At 51.1% G+C, this 24,519-nt stretch overlaps 1 protein-coding gene and 1 long non-coding RNA gene across 5 annotated transcripts in view; one reads left to right on the top strand and one right to left on the bottom strand.

Moving 5' to 3' along the window:
* ST3GAL3 (ST3 beta-galactoside alpha-2,3-sialyltransferase 3) overlaps positions 1 to 24,519 on the top strand; it is a 1,489,309-nt gene that overhangs the window by 1,264,423 nt on the left and 200,367 nt on the right. The gene's annotated exons all lie outside the window — the stretch shown is intronic.
* On the bottom strand, positions 17,123 to 17,756 carry LOC138550462 (uncharacterized). The gene is made up of 2 exons (XR_011294219.1): positions 17,651 to 17,756; positions 17,123 to 17,521 (listed from the first exon to the last, which is right to left on the bottom strand). It is a non-coding gene; the product is annotated as an uncharacterized lncRNA (long non-coding RNA).

The following is a 24,519-nucleotide window of genomic DNA, read 5'->3' as shown; positions in this document are numbered from 1 at the left end:
TCGGGCATTGCCCTATAGGCCAGTCCCAGCATGGCAGCTCACCAATAATGGTTGAGGGGGCGTTGACCCAGTGGCCCCCTCACCCATTATGGAGGAGCCAAGGAGCCAGCCCAGAGAAACACTGAGCACTCCCTCAGCTGCTTTTTCCAGCTGAGGGAGTGCTCCTGGGCTGGCTGAACTGTCAAAGGGAAGCACTGTTTCCCTTTGACAGTTCAGTTTAGTTCCCCAGCTGCACATGCTCACTGAGCCATGCAAGGCAGGGGGCGTTTTGCTTTGCAAACCTTGCATAGCTCATTGGAAATGCTGGCTGGGAAACTGCATGTCAGTATGTGCGAGGGGGAGCTCCTGCGCCTCCCCGCACATAAGGACAGAGCAGCCTAGAGCGGGGTGTTTCAGCACCCACACGCAGGCCTCTGGCTTCCCGATTCCCTTCATGATGCAGGAGCTGGAGCGCTGGGGAGAAAACTTCAGGAATGGGGTAGATGGTACGTTTATGTTCATTTATTTTTTATTTAAATGTGTATGGATGCGTGTATGCTTGTGTTATGAGTGAGTGTATGGTGATGGCTGCTCGGCTGAATGATAGAGAGATTGGTATGTGTGTTTGTGTGTGTGTGTTTGTTTAGGTCCATTAAACAGATTTTAGCGAGTGGGGGGTGGCCGGGGCAAGTTGGGTTCAGTAACAAAGGCATTTTAAAAATGCATTTGTTGCACAATCCCCCTACCCACCTGCCAAAAGCAGCTCTCCTTCTGAGGCGCTGTGGAGCACATGGGACAGGGGAGGTATTTTTTTTACTGTACATCTATCATAGATGTCCAGTCAAAAATACCATGTTTTTCCCCTGGCCCCCCCAGCGCCTTGCATACACACATAATCATGCTGATTGTGTTAGGCACTGCGGGGCCCAGGGGACTGGGATGGTATCTTTTTATTGGACATCTATCATAGATGTTCAGTAAGAAATACCATGGCTGCCCCTTTGGCCCCACGACGCCTTGCATACACACATAATCATGTGATTGTGTGAGCATGTTAGGTGCTGTAAGGCCCTGGGGACAGGGGTGGCATATTTTTACTGGACAGCTATCCTAGAGGTCCAGTATAAAATCATAGATGTCCAGTACACAATATCATGCCTGCCCCTGGGCCCCCCAGTGCCAAATGCAAACTGTTTGGCTTTTTACCCAATTGCTTTTTAAAGTATGCTCTAAAATGCAACAATTTAACCCATCGTTTAAAAAGTATTCCTGGGTGAAATCCCCCGAACCGTCATTGATTGGTTCAGGCTCCCTCGCTACCCTCCGTTGCTGTGGCATATCTGGGGGAAATATTTATGCCCTTCCACTTAAAAAAATTCACCAGCCAACACTGGGCCTGGGACTGTGCTGGGAGCAGGGTGGGGGGAGCCCAGGGACAGTGATGGGGTGGGGAGAGCCCAGGGGACTGGGTAGGAGTGGGAAGAAGGAGCCCAGAGACTCTCATGGGAGCAGGTTGTGGAGCCCAGGGACTGTGGTGGCTGCAGGATGGGCGCGAGCCATGGGAAGGTGGTGGGAGCAGGGTGGAGAGAGCTCATGGCCTGTGTTGGGGTGGGGAGTGGGAAGAAGGAGCCCAGAGACTCTCATGGGAGCATGTTGTGGAGCCCAGGGACTGTGGTGGTTGCAGGATGGGCGCGAGCCATGGGAAGGTGGTGGGAGCAGGGTGGAGAGAGCTCATGGCCTGTGGTGGGGTGGGGAGAGCCCAGGGGACTGGGTACGAGTGGGAAGAAGGAGCCCAGAGACTCTGATGGGAGCAGGTTGTGGAGCCCAGGGACTGTGGTGGTTGCAGGATGGGCGCGAGCCATGGGAAGGTGGTGGGAGCAGGGTGGAGAGAGCTCATGGCCTGTGTTGGGGTGGGGGAGAGCCCAGGGGACTGGGCAGGAGTGGGAAGAAGGAGCCCAGAGACTCTCATGGGAGCAGGTTGTGGAGCCCAGGGACTGTGGTGGTTGCAGGATGGGCGGGAGCCATGGGAAGGTGGTTGGAGCAGGGTGGGGAGAGCTTGTGGCCTGTGTTGGGGTGGGGAGAGCCCAGGGGACTGGGTAGGAGTGGGAAGAAGGAGCCCAGAGACTCTCATGGGAGCAGGTTGTGGAGCCCAGGGACTGTGGTGGTTGCAGGATGGGCGGGAGCCATGGGAAGGTGGTGGAAGCAGGGTGGAGAGAGCTCGTGGCCTGTGTTGGGGTGGGGGAGAGCCCAGGGAACTGGGTAGGAGTGGGAAGAAGGTGCCCAGAGACTCTGATGGGAGCAGGTGGGGGAGCCCAGTGACTATACTGGAAGTGGGGTGCGGTGACGGTGCGCAATAGTTCATAGCCATTTAGACTTACTGGCCGTTTTGCATTTTGGGGGAGCACAACCTACCCACATTTTGCTCGGGGTGGGAGGCAGACCTAAAAAGTTCAAAGACCCCTGTTCTAGGGACACTCGTGGAGAGCTTGATAGCGCCCGGTACTGTGAGGGGCCACAGTTAGGAGACAGACATTACTTTATCTAAATAAGGAGAGGGTCGGGGAAAAAGGCCTCCCTATTCCTAACTCTGAGGGGTAACCCTGCCTCAACAAAAAGAATTAATGATACAGGCATCAGGATGTCCAAACTAAAGTTCCACAGTCCTGTGTCCAAAAGCTATTCTGGCCCTCACACTCAAGTATTCGAAACTGCTAGAAGCGGCTGTCCTACAGCTGTTCTTCTCCTTCTTTCTTTTAAGTCACGGGAACAATCCTTTCCCTGGACTCACAAATAACAGGGGAACAAGCCCTTCCCTGGTCTCGATTATGCCAGGGGAACAAGCCCTTCCCTGGTCTCGGTTGTGGCAGGGGAACAAGCCCTTCCCTGGTCTCGGTTTTGCCAGGGGAACAAGCCCGTCCCTGCTCTCTTTTAGGCCAGGGGAACACGTCCTTCCCTGGTCTCGGTTATGCCAGGGGAACAAGCTTGTCCCTGGTCTTGGTTATGCCAGGGGAACAAGCCCTTCCCAGGTCTTTTAAATGCTAGGGGAACAAGCCTTTCCCTAGCCTTCCAAATGCCAGGGGAACAAGCTATCCCCTGGTCTTCCAAATGCCAGGCTAACACGTCCGTCCCTGGTCTTGTTTATCTGTCCAATGTATGTTTCGTACCCACCAATGTTTATACTAGTTACCCTTTTCACCTCAGTGCGGATTGGTTGCGCTTGAATGCCTTTGCTGCCTATAGCTACCCCACCGCCCTGAAACACATAAACAATGGGTTAACTTTATGTACTTTGTTTTCTGGCTGATTTGGTATCCTCTAGGCAGGTTATTGCCAGTGGTTATTCGTTGCATCACTGGGACGAGGAAGAGTGGTGTAAGATACCTGGAAGTCAACGCGCCAAGTATTTCTTTATTTACTGTTGCACAGCCCATGTTCTCTCTCCTGCCCAGGCTTATGTAGCTCACTTTGTTATTGATATAATTAGTTAATAAAGCTGTTAATTATTCTCTTTTATTTACCAGAGGTACTGTCCATCACCCTTTAGACATTTAAGACATTGTATCCAACTTTCCCCATGCAGTATCTTTGGTTTCAACACTGCAGCCAGGTTCACTTCTCAGCTTCGCTTGCTGATATGTGACGGCCCGTGGGACGCCAGTGACTCCCCTTCGCTGGTCCCCAGGGATGTAGTGGAACTTCCGTAGCCTACCTACCACTGTTGCACCAGCAGCAGTAGCTCCCACCTGGCGGTCTTCCCCTTTTATGCTCCGGCGGGGGCTTCCCACCGCAGGGGTATGCTGGCACGAGTCCCGCTTCCGGTTTCTGCTTTGGTTATTCTTACACATGTCAGCGAAGCGCTGTAACTATGGGCTGCTGATTGTTCCCAAGCCGCGAAGCGGTTATATTCCTCCGCGCTTCAGGTGGATTCTGTGTTTTCTCGGGGACGCTCAGGTTCCCCAGTTGTTTCGTTCAATGCCCCGTTCCATGCGGGCCGCATGGAGGTTGGCCTCGGTCCGCTCTGTGATTCAGCGTTGCACTGGTCTGAGTGCTTTGTATTTTGCCTGGTCGAGCCTCCCTCATTCCCAGTGATGGATCGGTCTTTTTGATGTTCCCGTCAGAAGAAGACTGGTCCAATCCTGGTTTCTGCCGACACTGGAACTGGACAAGTGGTTTCCTGCCTAATAATACTTTCAAGCCGTTCTGCTGAACTGTTTCTTTTCCCGTCACCTTCTTCACATCCCGGGTCACATAAGGGCTTCTTGTCTCTCTCCTTCAAGGGTTTCATCTTCTCCATTGATCCCTGACACTACTTATATTATTACCACGGCTACTGCTTCTCTTCTGCAGGTTGTCTCCACTTCTTCCCTGTGTTGGATCACCGCCACTGGCACTACTACAACTCCGGTCCTCTCACTACATCTCCTGCTACTACCACTGCTACCACCATGCTGTTTTGGATGCAGTCCTTCTCTTTTATTGTTCCAATAATGTTAAACACAAAGAAGGGACTAGGGCGTTAACAGTTCTGCACCTCCCTTGGTGGCTTCCTCGTCTCAGTACTAGTTAGCTCGGGTGCTGATGTGTTTTATTGGTTCTGCACCTCCCTTCGTGGCTTCCTCGTCTCAGTACTAGTTGGCTCGAGTGCTGATGTGTTTTATTGCTTCTGCACCTCCCATTGTGGCTTCCTCGTCTCAGTACTAGTTAGCTCGAGTGCTGATGTGTTTTATTGGTTCTGCACCTCCCTTCGTGGCTTCCTCGTCTCAGTACTAGTGAGCTCGAGTGCTGATGTGTTTTATTGGTTCTGCACCTCCCTTTGTGGCTTCCTCGTCTCAGTACTAGTTAGCTCGAGTGCTGATGTGTTTTATTGGTTCTGCACCTCCCTTCGTGGCTTCCTCGTCTCAGTACTAGTTAGCTCGAGTGCTGATGTGTTTTATTGGTTCTGCACCTCCCTTCGTAGCTTCCTCGTCTCAGTACTAGTGAGCTCGAGTGCTGATGTGTTTTATTGCTTCTGCACTTCCCATCGTGGCTTCCTCGTCTCAGTACTAGTTAGCTCGAGTGCTGATGTGTTTTATTGGTTCTGCACCTCCCTTCGCGGCTTCCTCGTCTCAGTACTAGTTAGCTCGAGTGCTGATGTATTTTATTGGTTCTGCACCTCCCTTCGCGGCTTCCTCGTCTCAGTACTAGTTAGCTCGAGTGCTGATGTGTTTTATTGGTTCTGCACCTCCCTTCGCGGCTTCCTCGTCTCAGTACTAGTTAGCTCGAGTGCTGATGTGTTTTATTGGTTCTGCCCCTCCCTTCGTGGCTTCCTCGTCTCAGTACAGTTAGCTCGAGTGCTGATGTGTTTTATTGGTTCTGCACCTCCCTTCGCGGCTTCCTCGTCTCAGTACTAGTTAGCTCGAGTGCTGATGTGTTTTATTGGTTCTGCACCTCTCTTCGTGGCTTCCTCGTCTCAGTACTAGTTAGCTCGAGTGCTGATGTGTTTTATTGGTTCTGCACCTCCCTTCGTGGCTTCCTCGTCTCAGTACTAGTTAGCTCGAGTGCTGATGTGTTTTATTGGTTCTGCACCTCCCTTCGTGGCTTCCTCGTCTCAGTACTAGTTAGCTCGAGTGCTGATGTGTTTTATTGGTTCTGCACCTCCCTTTGTGGCTTCCTCGTCTCAGTACTAGTTAGCTCGAGTGCTGATGTGTTTTATTGGTTCTGCACCTCCCTTTGTGGCTTCCTCGTCTCAGTACTAGTTAGCTCGAGTGCTGATGTATTTTAGTGAGATGCTGAAATAAAAAGGGGGCGACACCTTTAGGTTTACCACAGTGCGTTGCAGCATTACAAGGGGTATTTTGCCTACTTCATGGCATTAACGAAGCCCAAGGGAGCAATTCAAGGACAGGACGTTAGAGAGTTCATAAAAAGGCCTACAAGTCCAAGAGGAGAAGGGCATGGGCAGCGGCAGTATTCTTCAGCATGGCTAGAGGAGTAAAGGACCCCACAAAACGCAAGGGTTCATGGCAGCTAGGGAGTCCTGGGGAGACTGGGGTGCAGGAAGCTAGATCAGAGACACCCCCAATAGCATCCCAGGATCTTACGGAAATGCTGCACAGGCGAATATGAGAGCACTTTTCAGAGCAGCCTTTGTTTGACCACTGTCTTTTAGCTCGGGTGCTGATGTGTTTTATTGGTTCTGCACCTCCCTTCGTGGCTTCCTCGTCTCAGTACTAGTTGGCTCGAGTGCTGATGTGTTTTATTGCTTCTGCACCTCCCATTGTGGCTTCCTCGTCTCAGTACTAGTTAGCTCGAGTGCTGATGTGTTTTATTGGTTCTGCACCTCCCTTTGTGGCTTCCTCGTCTCAGTACTAGTGAGCTCGAGTGCTGATGTGTTTTATTGGTTCTGCACCTCCCTTTGTGGCTTCCTCGTCTCAGTACTAGTTAGCTCGAGTGCTGATGTGTTTTATTGGTTCTGCACCTCCCTTCGTGGCTTCCCCGTCTCAGTACTAGTTAGCTCGAGTGCTGATGTGTTTTATTGGTTCTGCACCTCCCTTCGTGGCTTCCTCGTCTCAGTACTAGTTAGCTCGAGTGCTGATGTGTTTTATTGCTTCTGCACTTCCCATCGTGGCTTCCTCGTCTCAGTACTAGTAAGCTCGAGTGCTGATGTGTTTTATTGGTTCTGCACCTCCCTTTGTGGCTTCCTCGTCTCAGTACTAGTTAGCTCGAGTGCTGATGTGTTTTATTGGTTCTGCACCTCCCTTCGTAGCTTCCTCGTCTCAGTACTAGTGAGCTCGAGTGCTGATGTGTTTTATTGGTTCTGCACCTCCCTTCGTGGCTTCCTCGTCTCAGTACTAGTTAGCTCGAGTGCTGATGTGTTTTATTGGTTCTGCACCTCCCTTCGCGGCTTCCTCGTCTCAGTACTAGTTAGCTCGAGTGCTGATGTGTTTTATTGGTTCTGCACCTCCCTTCGCGGCTTCCTCGTCTCAGTACTAGTTAGCTCGAGTGCTGATGTGTTTTATTGGTTCTGCACCTCCCTTCGCGGCTTCCTCGTCTCAGTACTAGTTAGCTCGAGTGCTGATGTGTTTTATTGGTTCTGCACCTCCCTTCGCGGCTTCCTCGTCTCAGTACTAGTTAGCTCGAGTGCTGATGTGTTTTATTGGTTCTGCCCCTCCCTTCGTGGCTTCCTCGTCTCAGTACTAGTTAGCTCGAGTGCTGATGTGTTTTATTGGTTCTGCACCTCCCTTCGCGGCTTCCTCGTCTCAGTACTAGTTAGCTCGAGTGCTGATGTGTTTTATTGGTTCTGCACCTCCCTTCGTGGCTTCCTCGTCTCAGTACTAGTTAGCTCGAGTGCTGATGTGTTTTATTGGTTCTGCACCTCCCTTCGTGGCTTCCTCGTCTCAGTACTAGTTAGCTCGAGTGCTGATGTGTTTTATTGGTTCTGCACCTCCCTTCGTGGCTTCCTCGTCTCAGTACTAGTTAGCTCGAGTGCTGATGTGTTTTATTGGTTCTGCACCTCCCTTTGTGGCTTCCTCGTCTCAGTACTAGTTAGCTCGAGTGCTGATGTGTTTTATTGGTTCTGCACCTCCCTTTGTGGCTTCCTCGTCTCAGTACTAGTTAGCTCGAGTGCTGATGTATTTTAGTGAGATGCTGAAATAAAAAGGGGGCGACACCTTTAGGTTTACCACAGTGCGTTGCAGCATTACAAGGGGTATTTTGCCTACTTCATGGCATTAACGAAGCCCAAGGGAGCAATTCAAGGACAGGACGTTAGAGAGTTCATAAAAAGGCCTACAAGTCCAAGAGGAGAAGGGCATGGGCAGCGGCAGTATTCTTCAGCATGGCTAGAGGAGTAAAGGACCCCACAAAACGCAAGGGTTCATGGCAGCTAGGGAGGCCTGGGGAGACTGGGGTGCAGGAAGCTAGATCAGAGACACCCCCAATAGCATCCCAGGATCTTACGGAAATGCTGCACAGGCGAATATGAGAGCACTTTTCAGAGCAGCCTTTGTTTGACCACTGTCTGGGGCCTTTAGAGTAGGCGATATTGCTGTGGCCAACAGGTCAGGCGACGGCAAAGGGGTCCTGGGGGAGGCTGATGTGGTGCACAGCAGGTGAGGCTTTTATTAAGAAGGTAGAAGACGGATCAGGCAGTGGGTCCGGCTTCAGTGCATACGAGATGGCAGCTGCTGCCCCGTTTGTTGGATTAGGACCTTCATGGCAGCCAGATCTGCGGGGTGGGGCTGGTGGGAGGGGGACAAAAACCTGCTGGTCCACAGAAAGGGGCTGCCACTACCAGTGTCTGCGTTCCGGGCAGTGATGGGCCTAATACTGAGAAGATTAGGCAGAGGGGAGTGGGCCTTCTTCCCTCTCTGTCCCCCATCCTCATTTGACCTCCGTTTCTCTTCCTCTGGGATTACCATCACAGTGACCTCACCGCCCTGCTCTTTCTCTTTAAGGAGGAGGAGGAGGTGGGGAGGGGTACTTTGCCTCTCCGCCATGCTAAGGCCTAGTGCCTCGAGCCCCGTTGGGGCTGCAACATAGTCTAACGTAGGCAGTCGGGTACTGTCCCACTCTCCCACCCCACTCCTGCAACCGAAAAATACCCTCCCGAGGGAGGCAATGCTGACCCGGAGTAGATAGCCCCCTGTTAGCCTAGCACGGCGGGGGGTTGAGAAGTTCTGAGAACGAGGTGCACCCCCATTTGGTCGTCAGCCTCCGGCCTTGGCTGGTGGAAGGGAATGAATGATGGCGCTCTCGCAACCCAACAGCGGCGGCTGCCAATGGGTTTCGCCATGACCGGGAGGATCAGGGAGTTTCAGGGAGTGAGACCCTGAGGGGCTGGTTAGAGCGGGAATAAGAACCGAAAAGAGCTGCCTGGAAAGGAATAAAATGATAAAAAGGAAAAAGGGGGGGGGGGTGCGGATGAAGGAAGACCATCACAAAAGGTGCTGCCAATCGTCTGGGTGATTAAAATTAATGTGTGTTTTGAAGTTATGATTGTAAATATGTTATAATGAACCGCGGCCTTGTTTTGCCACAATAAGAACAGCTTGCTCTGGCCCAGTTACTCATGCAAAGTAAGGCAGCGAGTGATTACGGGGTACGTTGAAAGGATGGGGGGCGATCAGCACCCGACTGCCTATGTTGAGCACTTGCTCATAAATCTCAGTATAGCGCCTGAGGGTAGTTCCTATTACTTTCAAGGAGCCCTGAAATGAGGGCATGATAGGCTTTACTAGTTCTGCGGCGTCCCTTGAACCGCGGAAGCTTGATTTCCTGTTCGGTGTTACCGTAACCTGCCAGGTCCCAGGTGGAGAAGTCTGAGCTTTCCCGGCCATAGCTCTCAGAAGTGACCGAGCCCGGCGTGCCCTGCGTGCTAGCTCAACGCGGTGGACAGGAAGAGTAATAGGGTGTGTAGACCGTACCCCAGAGTTCCATGGCCACAGAAACGAGCACTGGCAATGCCAACAGTCTGGGCTTTTGTGTAAGCATGGGAAAGGCACTTGCCAGACACTGCCGTAGTAGCATTAATTGGCCATTGATCGTGGGTGTAATTTTGGGGGGACAAAGGTGTTTGTCCCCCTGAAATTTTGTGGCACCCCATTTTGTCCCACTCATTTGGCAGAGGCCCCTTTCATTTGGAGGTGCCCAACCAAGATTTTCAGCAAAGTTGCTCCACTGCCATTGATGGGAGCAGGTGCAAAATGGGGCAGGTACCTGGGTATCTAATAGCAGTGCCTGGCAAATGCCTTATACTAAACTGTTGGTTTTGCCAATGTTTGTTTTTAACAGGGCTTTACTGAAGGACATGCATAGTGCTTATAAAAACATTTAAGTCCCTAACTCTCAGAAGACTGCTTTGAAAAATCACTGGCAGGCACTTAGAGTGCACCATTTGATGGTAAGGCTTGATCAAAGCGAGGTCAAAGTTCCCAAGAGAAGCTTTTGTGTGTGGGGGAGGGAAGGAAGTGGGTGAGAATGGTCATAGGGATTCGCCGGTTCATGGGTAGTCAATGGGTGGGCAAATAAACAACACCTACAAGCTTTGTGTCCCTCCTCATATGGTATTTCCCCCTACCCGTACTCTAATGCAATAGTTTTACTTATAAGTGGTGCTGAAAGGCCACCTAATAGTGCAAACTATAAAGAGGCACCAAGGAGGGTGCTACTCCAGCCGCCTTCTCGGCAGCTCCCTTGGGCGCCACTAGCAGTGGAGCGTCACAGGGCGCCACCATGGCCCTAGACTAGCCTAATCCCACTCCTTAGTAAGGTGGGGTCCAACACTGCGGCTTAAACCCTTGCTCCATTGATGAGGGACACAGGCTTGCATTGCTGCCACGGGGTGCGCCACACTCTCCAGCACCCATCAGCCCCTGCAGTCTATGTAGACGATAGTCTGCGATGCTGCGATTAACTTCTGATGCAGGTTGGAGACAGGAAGATCATGTAGAGGTGCCCTGCACAAGGGCATTGGCCTAATGAGCTCTGCTGGCATCTCAGACTACAAATGCAAACAGATTGTCACATGTCTGCTGCTGGTGGTGGTGGTGGGGTACAGAGAGGGCGAAGGGCCCGACGTTGTCTCTGTAGTGAGAGGGTAGCCTTGCGATTTCTCTTTGACATACTGCAAACATGGGCCCCATCACCCCAGCTTTAGTTTCGATGGCTGGTGCACCTTCAGGCCAAAAGCAAAACTCGTAGACCACTTAAGGAGCCTTCTGTTGGGTTCCATGTCATTTCATCGTGGGATGTTTTTTCGCAGGGGTTTTTACGGCAGATTCTTTAACGAAAAAAAATCATCACATTTTATTTTTTTCATTTTTGGGGTTTTTGGGAACTGTAAAGGCTCATGCTTAGGAAACCCTCAGTGTAAGGGAACTGTAAAGGCTCATGCTTAGGAAACCCTCAGTGTAAGGGAACTGTAAAGGCTCATGCTTAGGAAACCCTCAGTGTAAGGGAACTGTAAAGGCTCATGCTTAGGAAACCCTCAGTGTAAGGGAACTGTAAAGGCTCATGCTTAGGAAACCCTCAGTGTAAGGGAACTGTAAATGCTTGCGCCTAGGAAACCCTCAGTGTAAGGGAACTGTAAAGGCTCATGCTTAGGAAACCCTCAGTGTAAGGGAACTGTAAATGCACGTGCCGAGGTGGCCTCAATGTAAGGGATCTGTAAATGCTTGCGCCTAGGAAACCCTCAGTGTAAGGGAACTGTAAATGCTTGCGCCTAGGAAACCCTCAGTGTAAGGGAACTGTAAATGCTTGCGCCTAGGAAACCCTCAGTGTAAGGGAGCTGTAAAGGGGGCCGGCTTCGGAGTCGAGGTCCCTGAATCATAGAACTGTCCCCCCACCGCTCCTTGGGGGCCTCTTCTACGCCCCTCATGTAGACCTGGCAGATAATGCTGTCTCTTATTGCACCTCCTTAAGGGGCCCCTTCTTTCTGCTTCTTTTGGGCCCCTTACTTCTCCCTTCTGCAATAGTCCTTTCTCTCGCCTGCTCTCTTTCCCCCCCTCGCCCTCCACAGCGGTCACTTTTTTCTCCCTTCGTCATTTTGCTGCCGAGTCTGCACCGCTCTGTGAATTGTTTCCCAGTTTCCCGAAGTGTTGGCGACCCCCTCTTTCCCCACCAGCGGCACCTGCTTAGGGGTCTCTCTCTGCCCAGGGTCGGTTTGCTTCGGTCCCTCCCCACTGATCCGGCGCATTACCCTGTCGCATTTCCTCCTGGATTCTAAGTGACCCTTGCAGACCTGTGCGTCCTTATCTGCAGCTTCCAGGCCTGGGATTAGCGCCTTGACGAACCTGGGCCTCTCCGTGGGCACGCTGGGGATTATCCCTCCCGGCTGTACTTCTGACTCCTCGCAGGCCCTTGCGGTAATGAGGCAGGGGCGGGGTGGACCGCGGAACCCCGAGGTGGCTGCTATCAGCTCGCAGACACGTGTCACCCTTCCACGCTGCACGGCCACAGCTGCCCCTCCGCCATCTTGCGGTATTGGCATAGCCACAGCCTCATAATTATTGACACATATTCACAGATTCCAATGTGTACAGGCTCGTGCGCACATAGTACGCAGCTTTTCCCTTCCTAGGCTGTTTAGGTTTTCGGTGTATTATAGTGTGTTGGCGGGTGTCTAATGACGTCCATTGGTCTTTGACTGTCTTATAATGTGTTGGTGTTTGAGCGTCTGACGATGTCCCTTGGTCTTTAGGTGTCTTATAATGTGTTGGTGTTTGGGTGTCTGATGACATTGGTCTTTGGGTGTCTTATAATGTGTTGGTGTTTGGATGTCTGATGACATTGGTCTTTGGGTGTCTGGTCTTTGGGTGTCTTATAATGTGTTGGTGTTTAGATGTCTGATGGCATTGGTCTTTGGGTGTTTATAATGTGTTGGTGTTTGGATGTCTGATGACATTGGTCTTTGGGTGTTTATAATGTGTTGGTGTTTAGATGTCTGATGACATTGGTCTGGGTGTCTTATAATGTGTTGGTGTTTGGATGTCTGATGACATTGGTCTTTGGGTGTCTTATAATGTGTTGGTGTTTGGGTGTCTGATGACATTGGTCTTTGGGTGTTTATAATGTGTTGGTGTTTGGATGTCTGATGACATTGGTCTTTGGGTGTTTATAATGTGTTGGTGTTTGGATGTCTGATGACATTGGTCTTTGGGTGTTTATAATGTGTTGGCGTTTGGATGTCTGATGACATTGGTATTTGGGTGTCTTATAATGTGTTGGTGTTTGGATGTCTGATGACATTGGTCTTTGGGTGTTTATAATGTGTTGGTGTTTGGATGTCTGATGACATTGGTCTTTGGTTGTTTATAATGTGTTGGCGTTTGGATGTCTGATGACATTGGTATTTGGGTGTCTTATAATGTGTTGGTGTTTGGATGTCTGATGACATTGGTCTTTGGGTGTTCTTTAGCATATGATGGCCTCGGGGTGTCTGATAGCCTCTATTGGTCCATGTGGTGTGAGGGTGCAGAATAATGAGGATGACAAAAAGGTGGCACGTTTGAGGCTTAAGACTTTTATTTAAACAAGGAAGCAAGAGCACACCTCTCTGTGCCCTATTTCATATCAGAGGGGTTCCCTGCCTCAACAGCAGATAGGTCTACTGTCTGCAAAGAGGGGAGCAGCGGAAGGAGAGGCTAAAGTATGTGAGGGTGTGATGTTCTCATGAGGGCTGTACCCTAGATGTCGTCCTTCTCCCTAGAGGGGAAGGAAGTCCCTCCGCATGAGATCCTCCTGCATTGTACCACCTCCAGGAGGACTATCGCGTAGTGGCCTCACCTCCCTGGCCTCATGGGAAAGGGCTCCCTGTCGGGGAGAGGTGGCAACATCTAGTGAATCTTCTCAGTGGGTTTAATAGTGCCTATTGCTCTTAAGGTATGTACCAGTGTCTGCTGCTCTTTGTGTGTCATGTCTTATAGCGTCCCTGGGGTGTCTTATAATGTATTGCTGTTTGGATGTCTGATGACATCCCTTAGCCTTTGGGTGTCTTAATATGCGTTGGCGTTTGTGTCTCTGTTGACGTCCATTGGTCTTTTGTTGTCTTATATTTTGTTGATATTTGGGTGTCTGATGGCATTCATTGGTCTTTGGGTGTCTTATTATGTGTTGGTGTTTGGATGTCTGATGTCCATTGATTTCTGTGTGTCTTATAATGTGTTGGTGTTTGGATGTGTTATGACTGCCATTGGTCTTTAGGTGTTCTATAGGTGTCTTTGGGAGTCTTACAGCCTCTATTGGTCTATGTGGGTTTAATAGTGCCCATTGTATTTGGGATCTTTGTGTGTCTTATAGTGTCTATTGGTCTTGGGTGTCTTACAGTGTGTTGGTGTTTGGGTGTCTGATTGCTCTTCCACGGGTCTTTGGATGTCCTATAATGTGTTGGTGTTTGGATGTCTGATGGTGGGAGTTTAGTGAATAGTGTGTGTGCTGAGGAGAAAATCCAGAGACCGGGCTGGGCTTCTACTGGGGAGGCACAGTTTTAGGGTTAGTTAACAATGAATTCATGAAATTGGACCGGTTTAAGATATTGGTGCAAGATGGCAACTGAACTGTTGTTGGCCTTCCATATCTTGGATGCAGTCCCCACAAACATTGTCTCTGTCATTTAAAGCAGCACTTCGTCAGTTGTCTGATAGCCTCTGGTGGCTTTTCGGCATTGGGCAGTGGTCTTGGTTGTCCTCAGGCTTCGTTGACCTTTGTAGTGGCTGAGGGGTGAAGAGATGACTTTATGCCAATTCGGAGATTACAATTGTTAGGGGTGACTGAGCAAATAGTGACGGTATTTGGATCAAGAAAGCAAGTGACGGGGGCTCCCTGGGATCTCCTCTCCCTTTAGGACCATAGGCCAGAGTCCATCTTTCTTACCAGGTCAAGGTATTCTTCCAGCGTTGATTAACGCAACACAACTTTCGGGGGGAAATTTGGAAACCAGCATGACGATGTGCTTAACTGTGGCAACACTGGAATGGCACTAATAAAGCCAGCATGACCTCAAGAAACGTCAAGGAGCTAAAAAAAAAAACATGTTGCCAAAGTACTGCATGAGATCATTTGCATCTGTCTTGGACTGGGGACCCAGGTGATTCTTGATGTGGCTGATCCTTCAATTTATTTGCTGAAAGGTTTTGCTAGATGTAATGGGATCAAAGGAGTTAATATTTTTGAACATCTGGCTGGACGGTGCTTTTTTAATCCTATTTGCTATGCCACTTTTGCATCATGTGCACATTGTTGTATGCATGATTATATATATACACACACACACACACACACACACACACACAGCGGTAACTTACCTGGGAAGCATTGGGGACTCCCTAAGGGACTGCAAGTAATTATTCTGAAGAGCTAAGCCTTGCATGTTCGGCCACCGCTACCCATTGTTTAACAAAAGGAGCTATCTGGACCATTGCTTCTGTTACGATCAATGCTGGTCTTTGTGGACCTGGGAGAGTTCACAAACCACATATAGGGGCTGCTTTGGGCTCTGCAGAGGCCCTCAACGGAACAGAAGTAGGGAATTGTCAGCAGCCCCTTTTGTGGCATGACCTCAGCCACCCACATTCCTCGACGCATTAATATGGCACGCCTCATTATCCGATCCAACCACCACATTTACTATTTGGGTCTCCAGACCCCACTAATGAGGCCTACTGGTGACTCATGGGCAGCGCTTTCCTGTGTATGTGCCCATGCGGTTAGCAGCGGGGGCGCCATCTGGGACAGGGGCTTGGAGGGGGGGTCACATGTGTCACCTGGATGGGAGCCGCACTCGCTCAGTCTAAGTGGCTGCACTCTTCTATGGAGTGGAGTGTGGGCAGAGCCTGGAGAGTGTTGGAAGAAAGTGCTGGTGACGGGTCTTCCTGTGCGCCCACCCCACGCCTGGCTGCCACTTCCTACGCCCTGGTGTGGTTGGCAGAAAAGTATCTCCCACCAGGGCTGTCAGAAGATGTGGTCAGGCCTGGGGCAAAACATTTGGTGAGGTCCCCCCTACAAATGTTTGCACTCAGACAGCGGCAGCACCTCCGCAAACGGGAGACTCGAGAAATCTCCCCTGGAGTTTGTCTGAACGATCCCAAATATGGTTTATTTCTACAACTGCAAATCACCTACAGCAGAGTTAGATTTCTCTACTGAAGAAAGGTTTATGCCAGAGCAACTTTTGTATGATATGCATCAACATATATAGGATGGCATGAGGGCATGTGGTGCGTGACGCCAGCATTAAGGAGCACCTTGCCCCTGTGTGCGCATTAAAACACTCGTCATACACAGTGACAGATGGATGATGTGCAGTGGAGGCTGGTACATTTCTGAATTTAGGAGGTTGAAATGTTTGTGCCAATTATGCGGGATGGACAGAGCACAGTGAGGGAGCCCAAACCAAACAATTTTTGACACATTGGGTTAAAATGATGCATTTGACAGCACTTTCTTTGCAAAACTGGGTGGAAATCCATACAGTTTGCAATTGGTTTTATATGGAAGCACATGGAAAATCCCAATAGTTGCAAGTCACCAACCATGCACAGGAACCTTTTCCAATACATGTCATGCCGCCTTTCCACACAATATATGCCAGCATACAAAGATATTCATGCTGTTTGTTCCCATTCAGGATGCATCAATATATGCCATCATTACCATGTTCGGACTCCCAGCCAGTAAAAATGCCATGCCACAGAAAGTATGTCCAGGCTGACTGTGCACGATTACTGGCAAGATTGGCCTACATTTAATGTGGGCCAATTTAGCCAAGTAGTATGTTTGCTTTAACCTTGATGCCAAGTCCTGTGCATCAGGGGTAAAGCAAAAAGAGCATTGGCAATGCTAACAGTTTGGGCTTTCGGGTAGGCATGGGAAAGGCACTTCTGTATTGGTACTAACTGGCCGTTGATGCTAGCAGGTGCAAACTGGTTTGAGTACCTGGGCCGCTAATAGCAGTGCTTGGCAAGAGCCTAATACTTATGCACAAACCAAAACCGTTGGCTTTGCCAATGCTTGTTTTTAACAGGACTTGCGAAAGACACGTGTGGTGCTTTTAAATTGAGCGGCGTAGGTGCACCTCTGATGCCACAAACCCACACCTTAATGAAGTTGCCCGCAGGGCGTCTAAATTTAGGGGTGGGGCTGCACAATAAAACACTTTCACCCATGCATTCATTTACCAGTCGCACAATTCCTTGCATGCATGCATGCATACATAAAACCAAACACAGCATTGACACAAACACCAACATGCATGCACGCATGCATTCACACACATACTAATTTAATTTAAATACAGATATATACATATTTAATTTAAAATAAAAAACACTTACCTTAGCTCCATGCACCCTTCAAAAGAACCCAGACAGCCACGGGACACCAGATGGCCCTCCCTTCACTCCGACACGTGAACACACTGACTGACAGCAGAGGGGTCCTCTCTTGTCATTCAGCATGTCCACGGTGTCAGCTGAATAACGGGAGGCAGCCGAGCTCACTTCTGAGCCCTGCTGCCTCCCATTATTTTGCTGTTTGTTGCGGAGTCAAACAGCTCCGCAACAAACAGAAAAATAATTGCAGGGACATAGCGGGGCTAACCCCTATTATGGCTCCCTTGCATAATAATAATAACATGCATAAATCCCCATAGCCTGCTTACGACAAATAATAAGTTGGAAACATAATACACTTTATTGGAAACATATGGTCACACTCGTAGAGTCATCCATTCGGGCGGACCCAGCCCTGCTCAGGTCTTATGAATGCCTGGCCCAACACATAGTCCTTTCCCGGGTGGCTCCGCCAATCCCGTCTTGCAAAGTCCCATGTCTAAACCCTGTGAGCCTTCTCACACCAATTCCGTTCTTACGAGAACGTCCCACCTTGGTATCCGACGGCCAGTTCAGTCACTCACATTTGGACAATGGAGCGAACCCAAGTCCACTGCATCGGTTTTTCGTCCCTAGTGGCATCGGTGTCCCCCATCCTGACTGAAGCAGCCAGGGGTTGTAGCTCGTGGTCCAGACCACGGCGTGCCTCCTTCTCTGCGACCGCCCTGTAACTCCGCCTGCGACAGAAAGAATAGTTGGACATTTCTGTTACCATCACGTATGAGAAGTAAATGGGTTGCTACGAAAAAGTCATGCATCAAAACAAGTCAATTATTTACACTTCCCAAAACAAGTGCAATATTTACAATCTCTCTGCTCTGACTTGTCCTCCTGGCAAGAACCCTTTCTTTTCCATTTTCGCCCTCGTCTTCTTTACAGCTCGGGTGGGAGGGTGGTTGCTGCTGCCTGGTCTGGAAAAGAGACCTTGCTCTCTCAGCCCAGGCTATTTGTGCCCTTCGATGGGCCAGTCGTTTCCGGCCGGACCCCCGAAGGCACCTGCACTCCGCCCACCTCGAGGAGGCGAGCCCACAGAGGGGGTGGCCAGAGGGGTGGCCCACTATGTGAGCTGCATCTCCAGCGCCCCCTGCGTGGGCTGGTGCAGCTGCTGAGAGGAGACAGCACAGTCCACCCGTGTGAATAAAGGACATGGGTAGACTGTGCTGCCTTCTCCTTAGGAGAGGGTGCTGCAAGGCCCCCCGCAAGCGCAAGGCCCGGGGCAGTTTGCCACTCCTGCCCCCCCTCGTGACAAGCCTGTTTCCCACCACGTCACTGGGTGTCGACAGTTCTATCCCCTGGTGTGTTTTGGCACACCACACTTCCCTTGCTATGGTGACTCAGTTTTGCCAGGATCCCGGATTTTTGGAAAAGGAAGGGTCGGCAACAATGATAAAGTAAGTATACATTGAAATACTCACAGAATGTTGCCATGGCAGGCTGGACTCCCAACCCTATAGGTTCCAGGCACACGCATTAACTGATTGAGCTACAGAGACCAGTGGGTAAATGAACCAATAGCAATGCTTGTAACATGTATCAAACCAAAAGCTTTTTTAAATGAAACGGCTTATATCTACAGACACAAGTGTGCAATTTATAGCGGCAGGGCTGGAAATACTGTGGCATGGAGGGGGACAGCTGGGGAGGGAAGGTTTAAGGGGGATGGGCTGTGAGGGGCAGAGTCCTTCTTTTATGTTGCTGGTTGACCCGGATTTTCGTCTTGAAAATCCGGTCACCCTACCCTTGGCCCACAGCATCACAGAGACCCACTTCTCAACTCCCACCGCTGACTGGGTGCCGACAGTGGTGGGTGCCGACAGTTCCTACCCCTGGTGTGATTGGCTGAGAGTCGTTTCCCACCACTGACTGGGTGCCGATAGTTCCTACCTCCTGGTGTGATTGGCAGAGAGTCGTTTCCCACCACTGACTGGGTGCCGACAGTTCCTACCTCCTGGTGTGATTGGCTGAGAGCCGTCTCCCACCACTGACTGGGTGCCGACAGTTCCTACCCCCTGGTGTGATTGGCTGACAGCCGTCTCCCGCCACTGACTGCGTGCAGACAGTTCCTACCCACTGGTGTGATTGGCTGAGAGCCGTCTCCCGCCACTGACTGGGTGCTGGCAGTTCCTACCCCCTGGTGTGATTGGCTGACAGCCGTCTCCCACCACTGACTGCGTGCTGGCAGTTCCTACCCACTGGTGTGATTGGCTGAGAGCCGTCTCCCACTACTGACTGGGTGCTGACAGTTCCTACCCCCTGGTGTGATTGGCTGACAGCCGTCTCCCACCACTGACTGCGTGCTGACAGTTCCTACCCCCTGGTGTGATTGGCTGAGAGCCGTCTCCCACCACTGACTGCGTGCTGACAGTTCCTACCCACTGGTGTGATTGGCTGAGAGCCGTCTCCCACCACTGACTGCGTGCTGACAGTTCCTACCCCCTAGTGTGACTGGGAGAAAGGCCTTTTCAATCACATCTCTGATTGCCACGTCCTACCACCTGGTGCGGTTTGGTTCACTTTATTCCTGTACGACATCATCAGTGGGTGCTACCTCCTTCCCCGTGGTGTGGTTTGGTGCACTTTCTTCATGTCCACCATCATTGCTGGGTGCCACGTCCTACCACCTGGTGTGGTTTGGTGCACTTTATTCCTGTACACCATCATCGTATGGCGCCACCTCCTGCCCCGTGATGTGGTTTGGTGCACTTTCTTCATATCAACCATCTGCTCCTACCAGCTTTTAGCTCCTGATGTCTGCACTTACCCTTGCACTTGCCGCAGCTGGCCGCACTCTTTGTTGTCTTATTTATTTTACTGTTTCTTATGTACTGCACTGCCCCTCCCCCTTCCCCCCGCACTTCTCCCCTTCCTCCCTCCCCTGCACTTGCCCGATCTCAATGTCACCTGGCCTAGTAGGATCGTTGTCGGTCTTTCCTCTGTTCCTCCTCCCTTGCCTCGTTGCGCCTTGAAACACTTGTGTATAGGCGCGTTATAAATGCCATATTGTATCATATCATCCTTGCTGGGTGCCACCTCTGACCCCTGGTGCAGTTTGGTGCACTTTCTTCCGGTCCGCCATCATCGCTGGAGGCCACCTACTACCCTGTGGTGTGGTTTGGTGAACTTTCTTCATGTCCACCATCCTTGATGGGTGCCCCCTCCTACCCCCTGGTGTGGTTTGGTGCACTTTACTCCTGTATACCATCATCGCTGGGTGCCACCTCCGGCACCGTGGTGTGGTTTGGTGCACTTTCCTCATGTCAACCATCTGCTCCCTACCAGCACTTAGCACCTGATGTCTGCACTTACCCTTGCACTTGCCACCAGCTCGCCGCACTCTTTATTTATTTTACTGTTTATAATGTACTCCACTGCCCTCTCCCCCCCGCACTTCTCCCCTTCCTCCCTCCCCCTGCACTTTCACGATGTCAATGCCACTGTGCCTAGAAGGATCATTGTCTCTGTTGCGCCTTGAATCACTTGTGTATAAGCGCATTATAAATATCATATCATATTATATCATCCTTGCTGGGTGCCGCCTCCTACCCCCTGGTGCAGTTTGGTGCACTTTCTTCACGTCCACCATCCTTGCTGGGTGCCACCTCCTACCCCCTGGTGCAGTTGGGTGCACTTTCATCATGTCCTTCATCTTCCCTGGGTGCCACCTTCTACCCCCCTGTGCAGTTTGGTGCACTTCCTTCCTGTCCACCATCCTTGCTGGGTGCCACCTCCTACCCCCTGGTGTGGATTTGTGCACTTTCTTCATATCTTCCATCATCGCTGGGTGCCACCTACTACCCCTTGGTGCGGTTTGTTGCACTTTTTTCCTGTCCACCATCCTTGCTGGGTGCCACCTCCTACCCCTGGGGCAGTTTGGTGCACTTTCTTCACGTCCACCATCCTTGCTGGGTGCTACCTCCTACCCCCTGGTGCAGTTCGGTGCACTTTCTTCCTGTCCATCATCCTTACTCTGTGCTGCCCCCTAACCCCTGGTGCACTTTCATGTCCACCATCCTTGCTGGGTGCTACCTCCTACCCCCTGGTGCAGTTTGGTGCACTTTCTTCCTGTCCATCATCCTTACTCTGTGCTGCCCCCTAACCCCTGGTGCACTTTCATGTCCCCCATCCTTGCTGGGTGCTACCTCCTACCCCCTGGTGCAGTTTGGTGCACTTTCTTCCTGTCCATCATCCTTACTCTGTGCTGCCCCCTAACCCCTGGTGCACTTTCATGTCCACCATCCTTGCCGGGTGCCACCTCCTACCCCCTGGTGTGGATTTGTGCCCTTTCATCATGTCTTTCGTCATCGCTGGGTGCCACCTACTACCCCCTGGTGCGGTTTGTTGCACTTTTTTCCTGTCCATCATCCTTACTCTGTGCTGCCCCCTAACCCCTGGTGCAGTTTGGTGCACTTTCTTCATGTCCACCATCCTTGCTGGGTGCCACCTCCTACCCCTGGGGCAGCTTGGTGCACTTTCTTCATGTCCATCATCCTTGCTGGGTGCTACCTCCTACCCCCTGGTGCAGTTTGGTGCACTTTCTTCCTGTCCATCATCCTTACTCTGTGCTGCCCCCTAACCCCTGGTGCAGTTTGGTGCACTTTCTTCATGTCCACCATCCTTGCCGGGTGCCACCTCCTACCCCCTGGTGCAGTTTGGTGCATTTTCTCCCTGTCCACCATCCTTGCTGGGTGCCACCTACTACCCCTTGGTGCGGTTTGGCGCCCTTTCTTCATGTCCATCATCCTTGCTCAGTGCCACCTCCTACCCCCTGGTGTGGTTTGGTGCACTGTCTTCATGTCCACCATCCTTGCCAAGTGCTACCTCCTAAAGCCTGGTATGGTTTGGTGCACTTTCTTCCTGTCCACCATCCTTGCTGGCTGCTACCTCCTACCCTCTGGTGTGGAGTGGTGCATTTTCTTCATGTCCATCATCTTCGCTGGTGCCACCTCCTACCCCCTTGTGCAGTTTGGTGCACTTTCTTCCTGTCCATCATCCTTGCTCGGTGCTACCTCCTACCCCCTGGTGCAGTTTGGCGCACTTCCTTCATGTCCACCATCATCGCTGGGTGCCACCTCCGACCTCCTTGGTGCAGTTTGGTGCACTTTCTTCATGTCCATCATCCTCGGTGGGTGCCACCTCCTACCCCCTGGTGCAGTTTGATGCACTTTCTTCATGTCCACCATCCTCGCTGGGTGCTACCTCCTACCGTCTGCTGTGGTTTGGTGCACTTTCTTCATGTCCACCTTGCTCGCTGGGTGCCACTTCCTACCTACCCCCTGGTGTGGTTTGGTGCCATTTATTCATGTCCACCGTCCTGACTGTTGGTCCATATTGATTGGTAAGGTTGCTGTTGTATCCAGCTTGTGTAAGAACGCCTATGTTTTCCTCACTATTCTGTAAGCACTATGCCTACAGGCGTATGTATTAAGATATCCTCTCTTTGATGTTATAACCTTTCTGGGTGCCTGTTTGATCAGCAGTCTTCTCTGATGTGCCAGGTGGCGTTTCTCGTTGTTCTGAATATTGTCTTTAAGTTACCTTATACAATACCACCAAGCCTCAGGGTAAAGTGCGCTCTAAAAATGCCAAAATAAAAGATAAAAATAAAGGGTGCTAGCTCACAGATCCTGTCATTGCTTGCCCTGTATGTGGGCTTAGCGCTCTACCTGGAACAGCAATTGTGGGTAAGGCGCGTGCCCGCTTTCTTTGTAATCATAAGCAGCTTCCAAGGGCTTACCCCACATGCCTTTTAATATATTGGTATTCTTATCACACTCTTCATGCACAACCTGCATTTTAATATACATGGATATTAGTTCCTGAGTGCATGTGGTTTGATATAAAGCTGTTCACTGTGTGATCTTGTGCACATATCGCCTGCCTTTGGCATCTCGTGACAACCATGCACTTGGCGTTTGGATCTTTCAGCAGAGGGTGATGGGCAGGCCCATCCAGCTTCCCCATTTCTTGAATACAACGAGGGAAGTCTATGATGAAGTGAGCAAAGGGTGAGCTCTCTTTCCACCATGAAAATAGTTGTGAAGGCCAAGGACTAAATTGGCAAAAAAAGACCCAACCCCTTATCCATCCTTTTAGCAGAGGTGGTCATGCATGCAGGGACATAGAGGGAGTCGGCCTATGTCTTCGAAAGACCAGTAGTAGGAATAGAAAAAGAAAAAATCAGTGGTGCTCTCACAATGAGTGATGCTACCAGAACCTCTGAAGGACCCTTGATCCAACTTGCCTATAGCAGACCCCCAAATTCTTCTTTCAAAGAAAACCAGAGAAAGACGAAAGCCATCCTACGCGAACTAAATTGGCTTCCTCTCCAGGCTACGATACTGTTTGAGTTCAAGACTGCATGTATCGTCTACAAAGCAGTCGCGAGTAGCTCAGCAGCGTACCTAGCAGCCAATCTCCGCGTATCTGGTGCCACACGCTCCTTACAGCAAATCGACCAACCGGCTTGAATCACAGCTCACCCGCATAGTGAGGACCTGCAAACAATCCTTCTCTTGTCCTGCACCCAACTTCTGGAACTCAATCCCAGTATCGCCTCCAAATGCCCCCACAATTCTCCAAAGTCACAAATCCCTCAAAATGTGGCTTTTCCAACAAGACCTGACTAAGGCTAATCCCAATGGATGCACAGACTGCAACTGCCAGTACTGCGCTACTGTTAAAAGATGCCAGCCCAAACCCTGGCTATCCATGCCGTGCACAGCGTTCCGCTGCTCTCCCGCTAGGTCCGCGCTTTAAACAATAAATTAAATGTCTGATTGGAGGTGGGGCAAATATTTCTCAACAATCATTGACTGGCAGTCTTCTGCAAATCCCAATTCACTCCGTTTCTACACAGTCACACGACGGCATCACCTTTGTACAATGTGACCGCACTGTGTTCAAGTCCCATCCCAGCGAGATGGCGACCTTCTGCAAGGACACGCAGTACTAGCTGTCCCCTCTGTATAGGGTCACTGCCTCTGCCCAGGAGAGGTGGCACGTGGCAGCCTTCCGCAGGCACACGTCGTACTGCTTGTCAACTCTGCATAGAGTCACTGAACGTGCCTGAAGAGGCGACAGCCTTCTGCAGGCACCCGCTGCTGTCCTTTCTGTCTCCTCAGCATGAGGCTAGTGCCCAGTACTGTGGAGGGGTGGCAGTCTTATGCAGGCACCCGCTGCTGTCCAGTACTGTGTAGGGGTGGCAGTCTTATGCAGGCACCGCTGCTGTCCTTTCTGTCCCCTCAGCATGAGTCCAGTGCCCAGTACTGTGGAGGGGTTGTAGTCTTATGCAGGCACCCGCTGCTGTCCTTTCTGTCTCCTCAGCATGAGGCCAGTGCCCAGTACTGTGGAGGGGTGGCAGTCTTATGCAGGCACCCGCTGCTGTCCTTTCTCTCTCCTCAGCATGAGGCCAGTGCCCAGTACTGTGTAGGGGTGGCAGTCTTATGCAGGCACCCGCTGCTGTCCTTTCTGTCTCCTCAGCATGAGGCCAGTGCCCAGTACTGTGGAGGGGTGGCAGTCTTATGCAGGCACCCGCTGCTGTCCTTTCTGTCTCCTCAGCATGAGGCCAGTGCCCAGTACTGTGGAGGGGTGGCAGTCCTATGCAGGCACCCGCTGCTGTCCTTTCTCTCTCCTCAGCATGAGGCCAGTGCCCAGTACTGTGGAGGGGTGGCAGTCT

Source organism: Ambystoma mexicanum, chromosome 1q (genome assembly GCF_040938575.1).
Source record: "Ambystoma mexicanum isolate Mex_15411 chromosome 1q, UKY_AmexF1_1, whole genome shotgun sequence".
Classification (NCBI taxonomy): domain Eukaryota; kingdom Metazoa; phylum Chordata; class Amphibia; order Caudata; family Ambystomatidae; genus Ambystoma; species Ambystoma mexicanum.
This window is presented reverse-complemented; position numbering and strand designations above follow the sequence as displayed.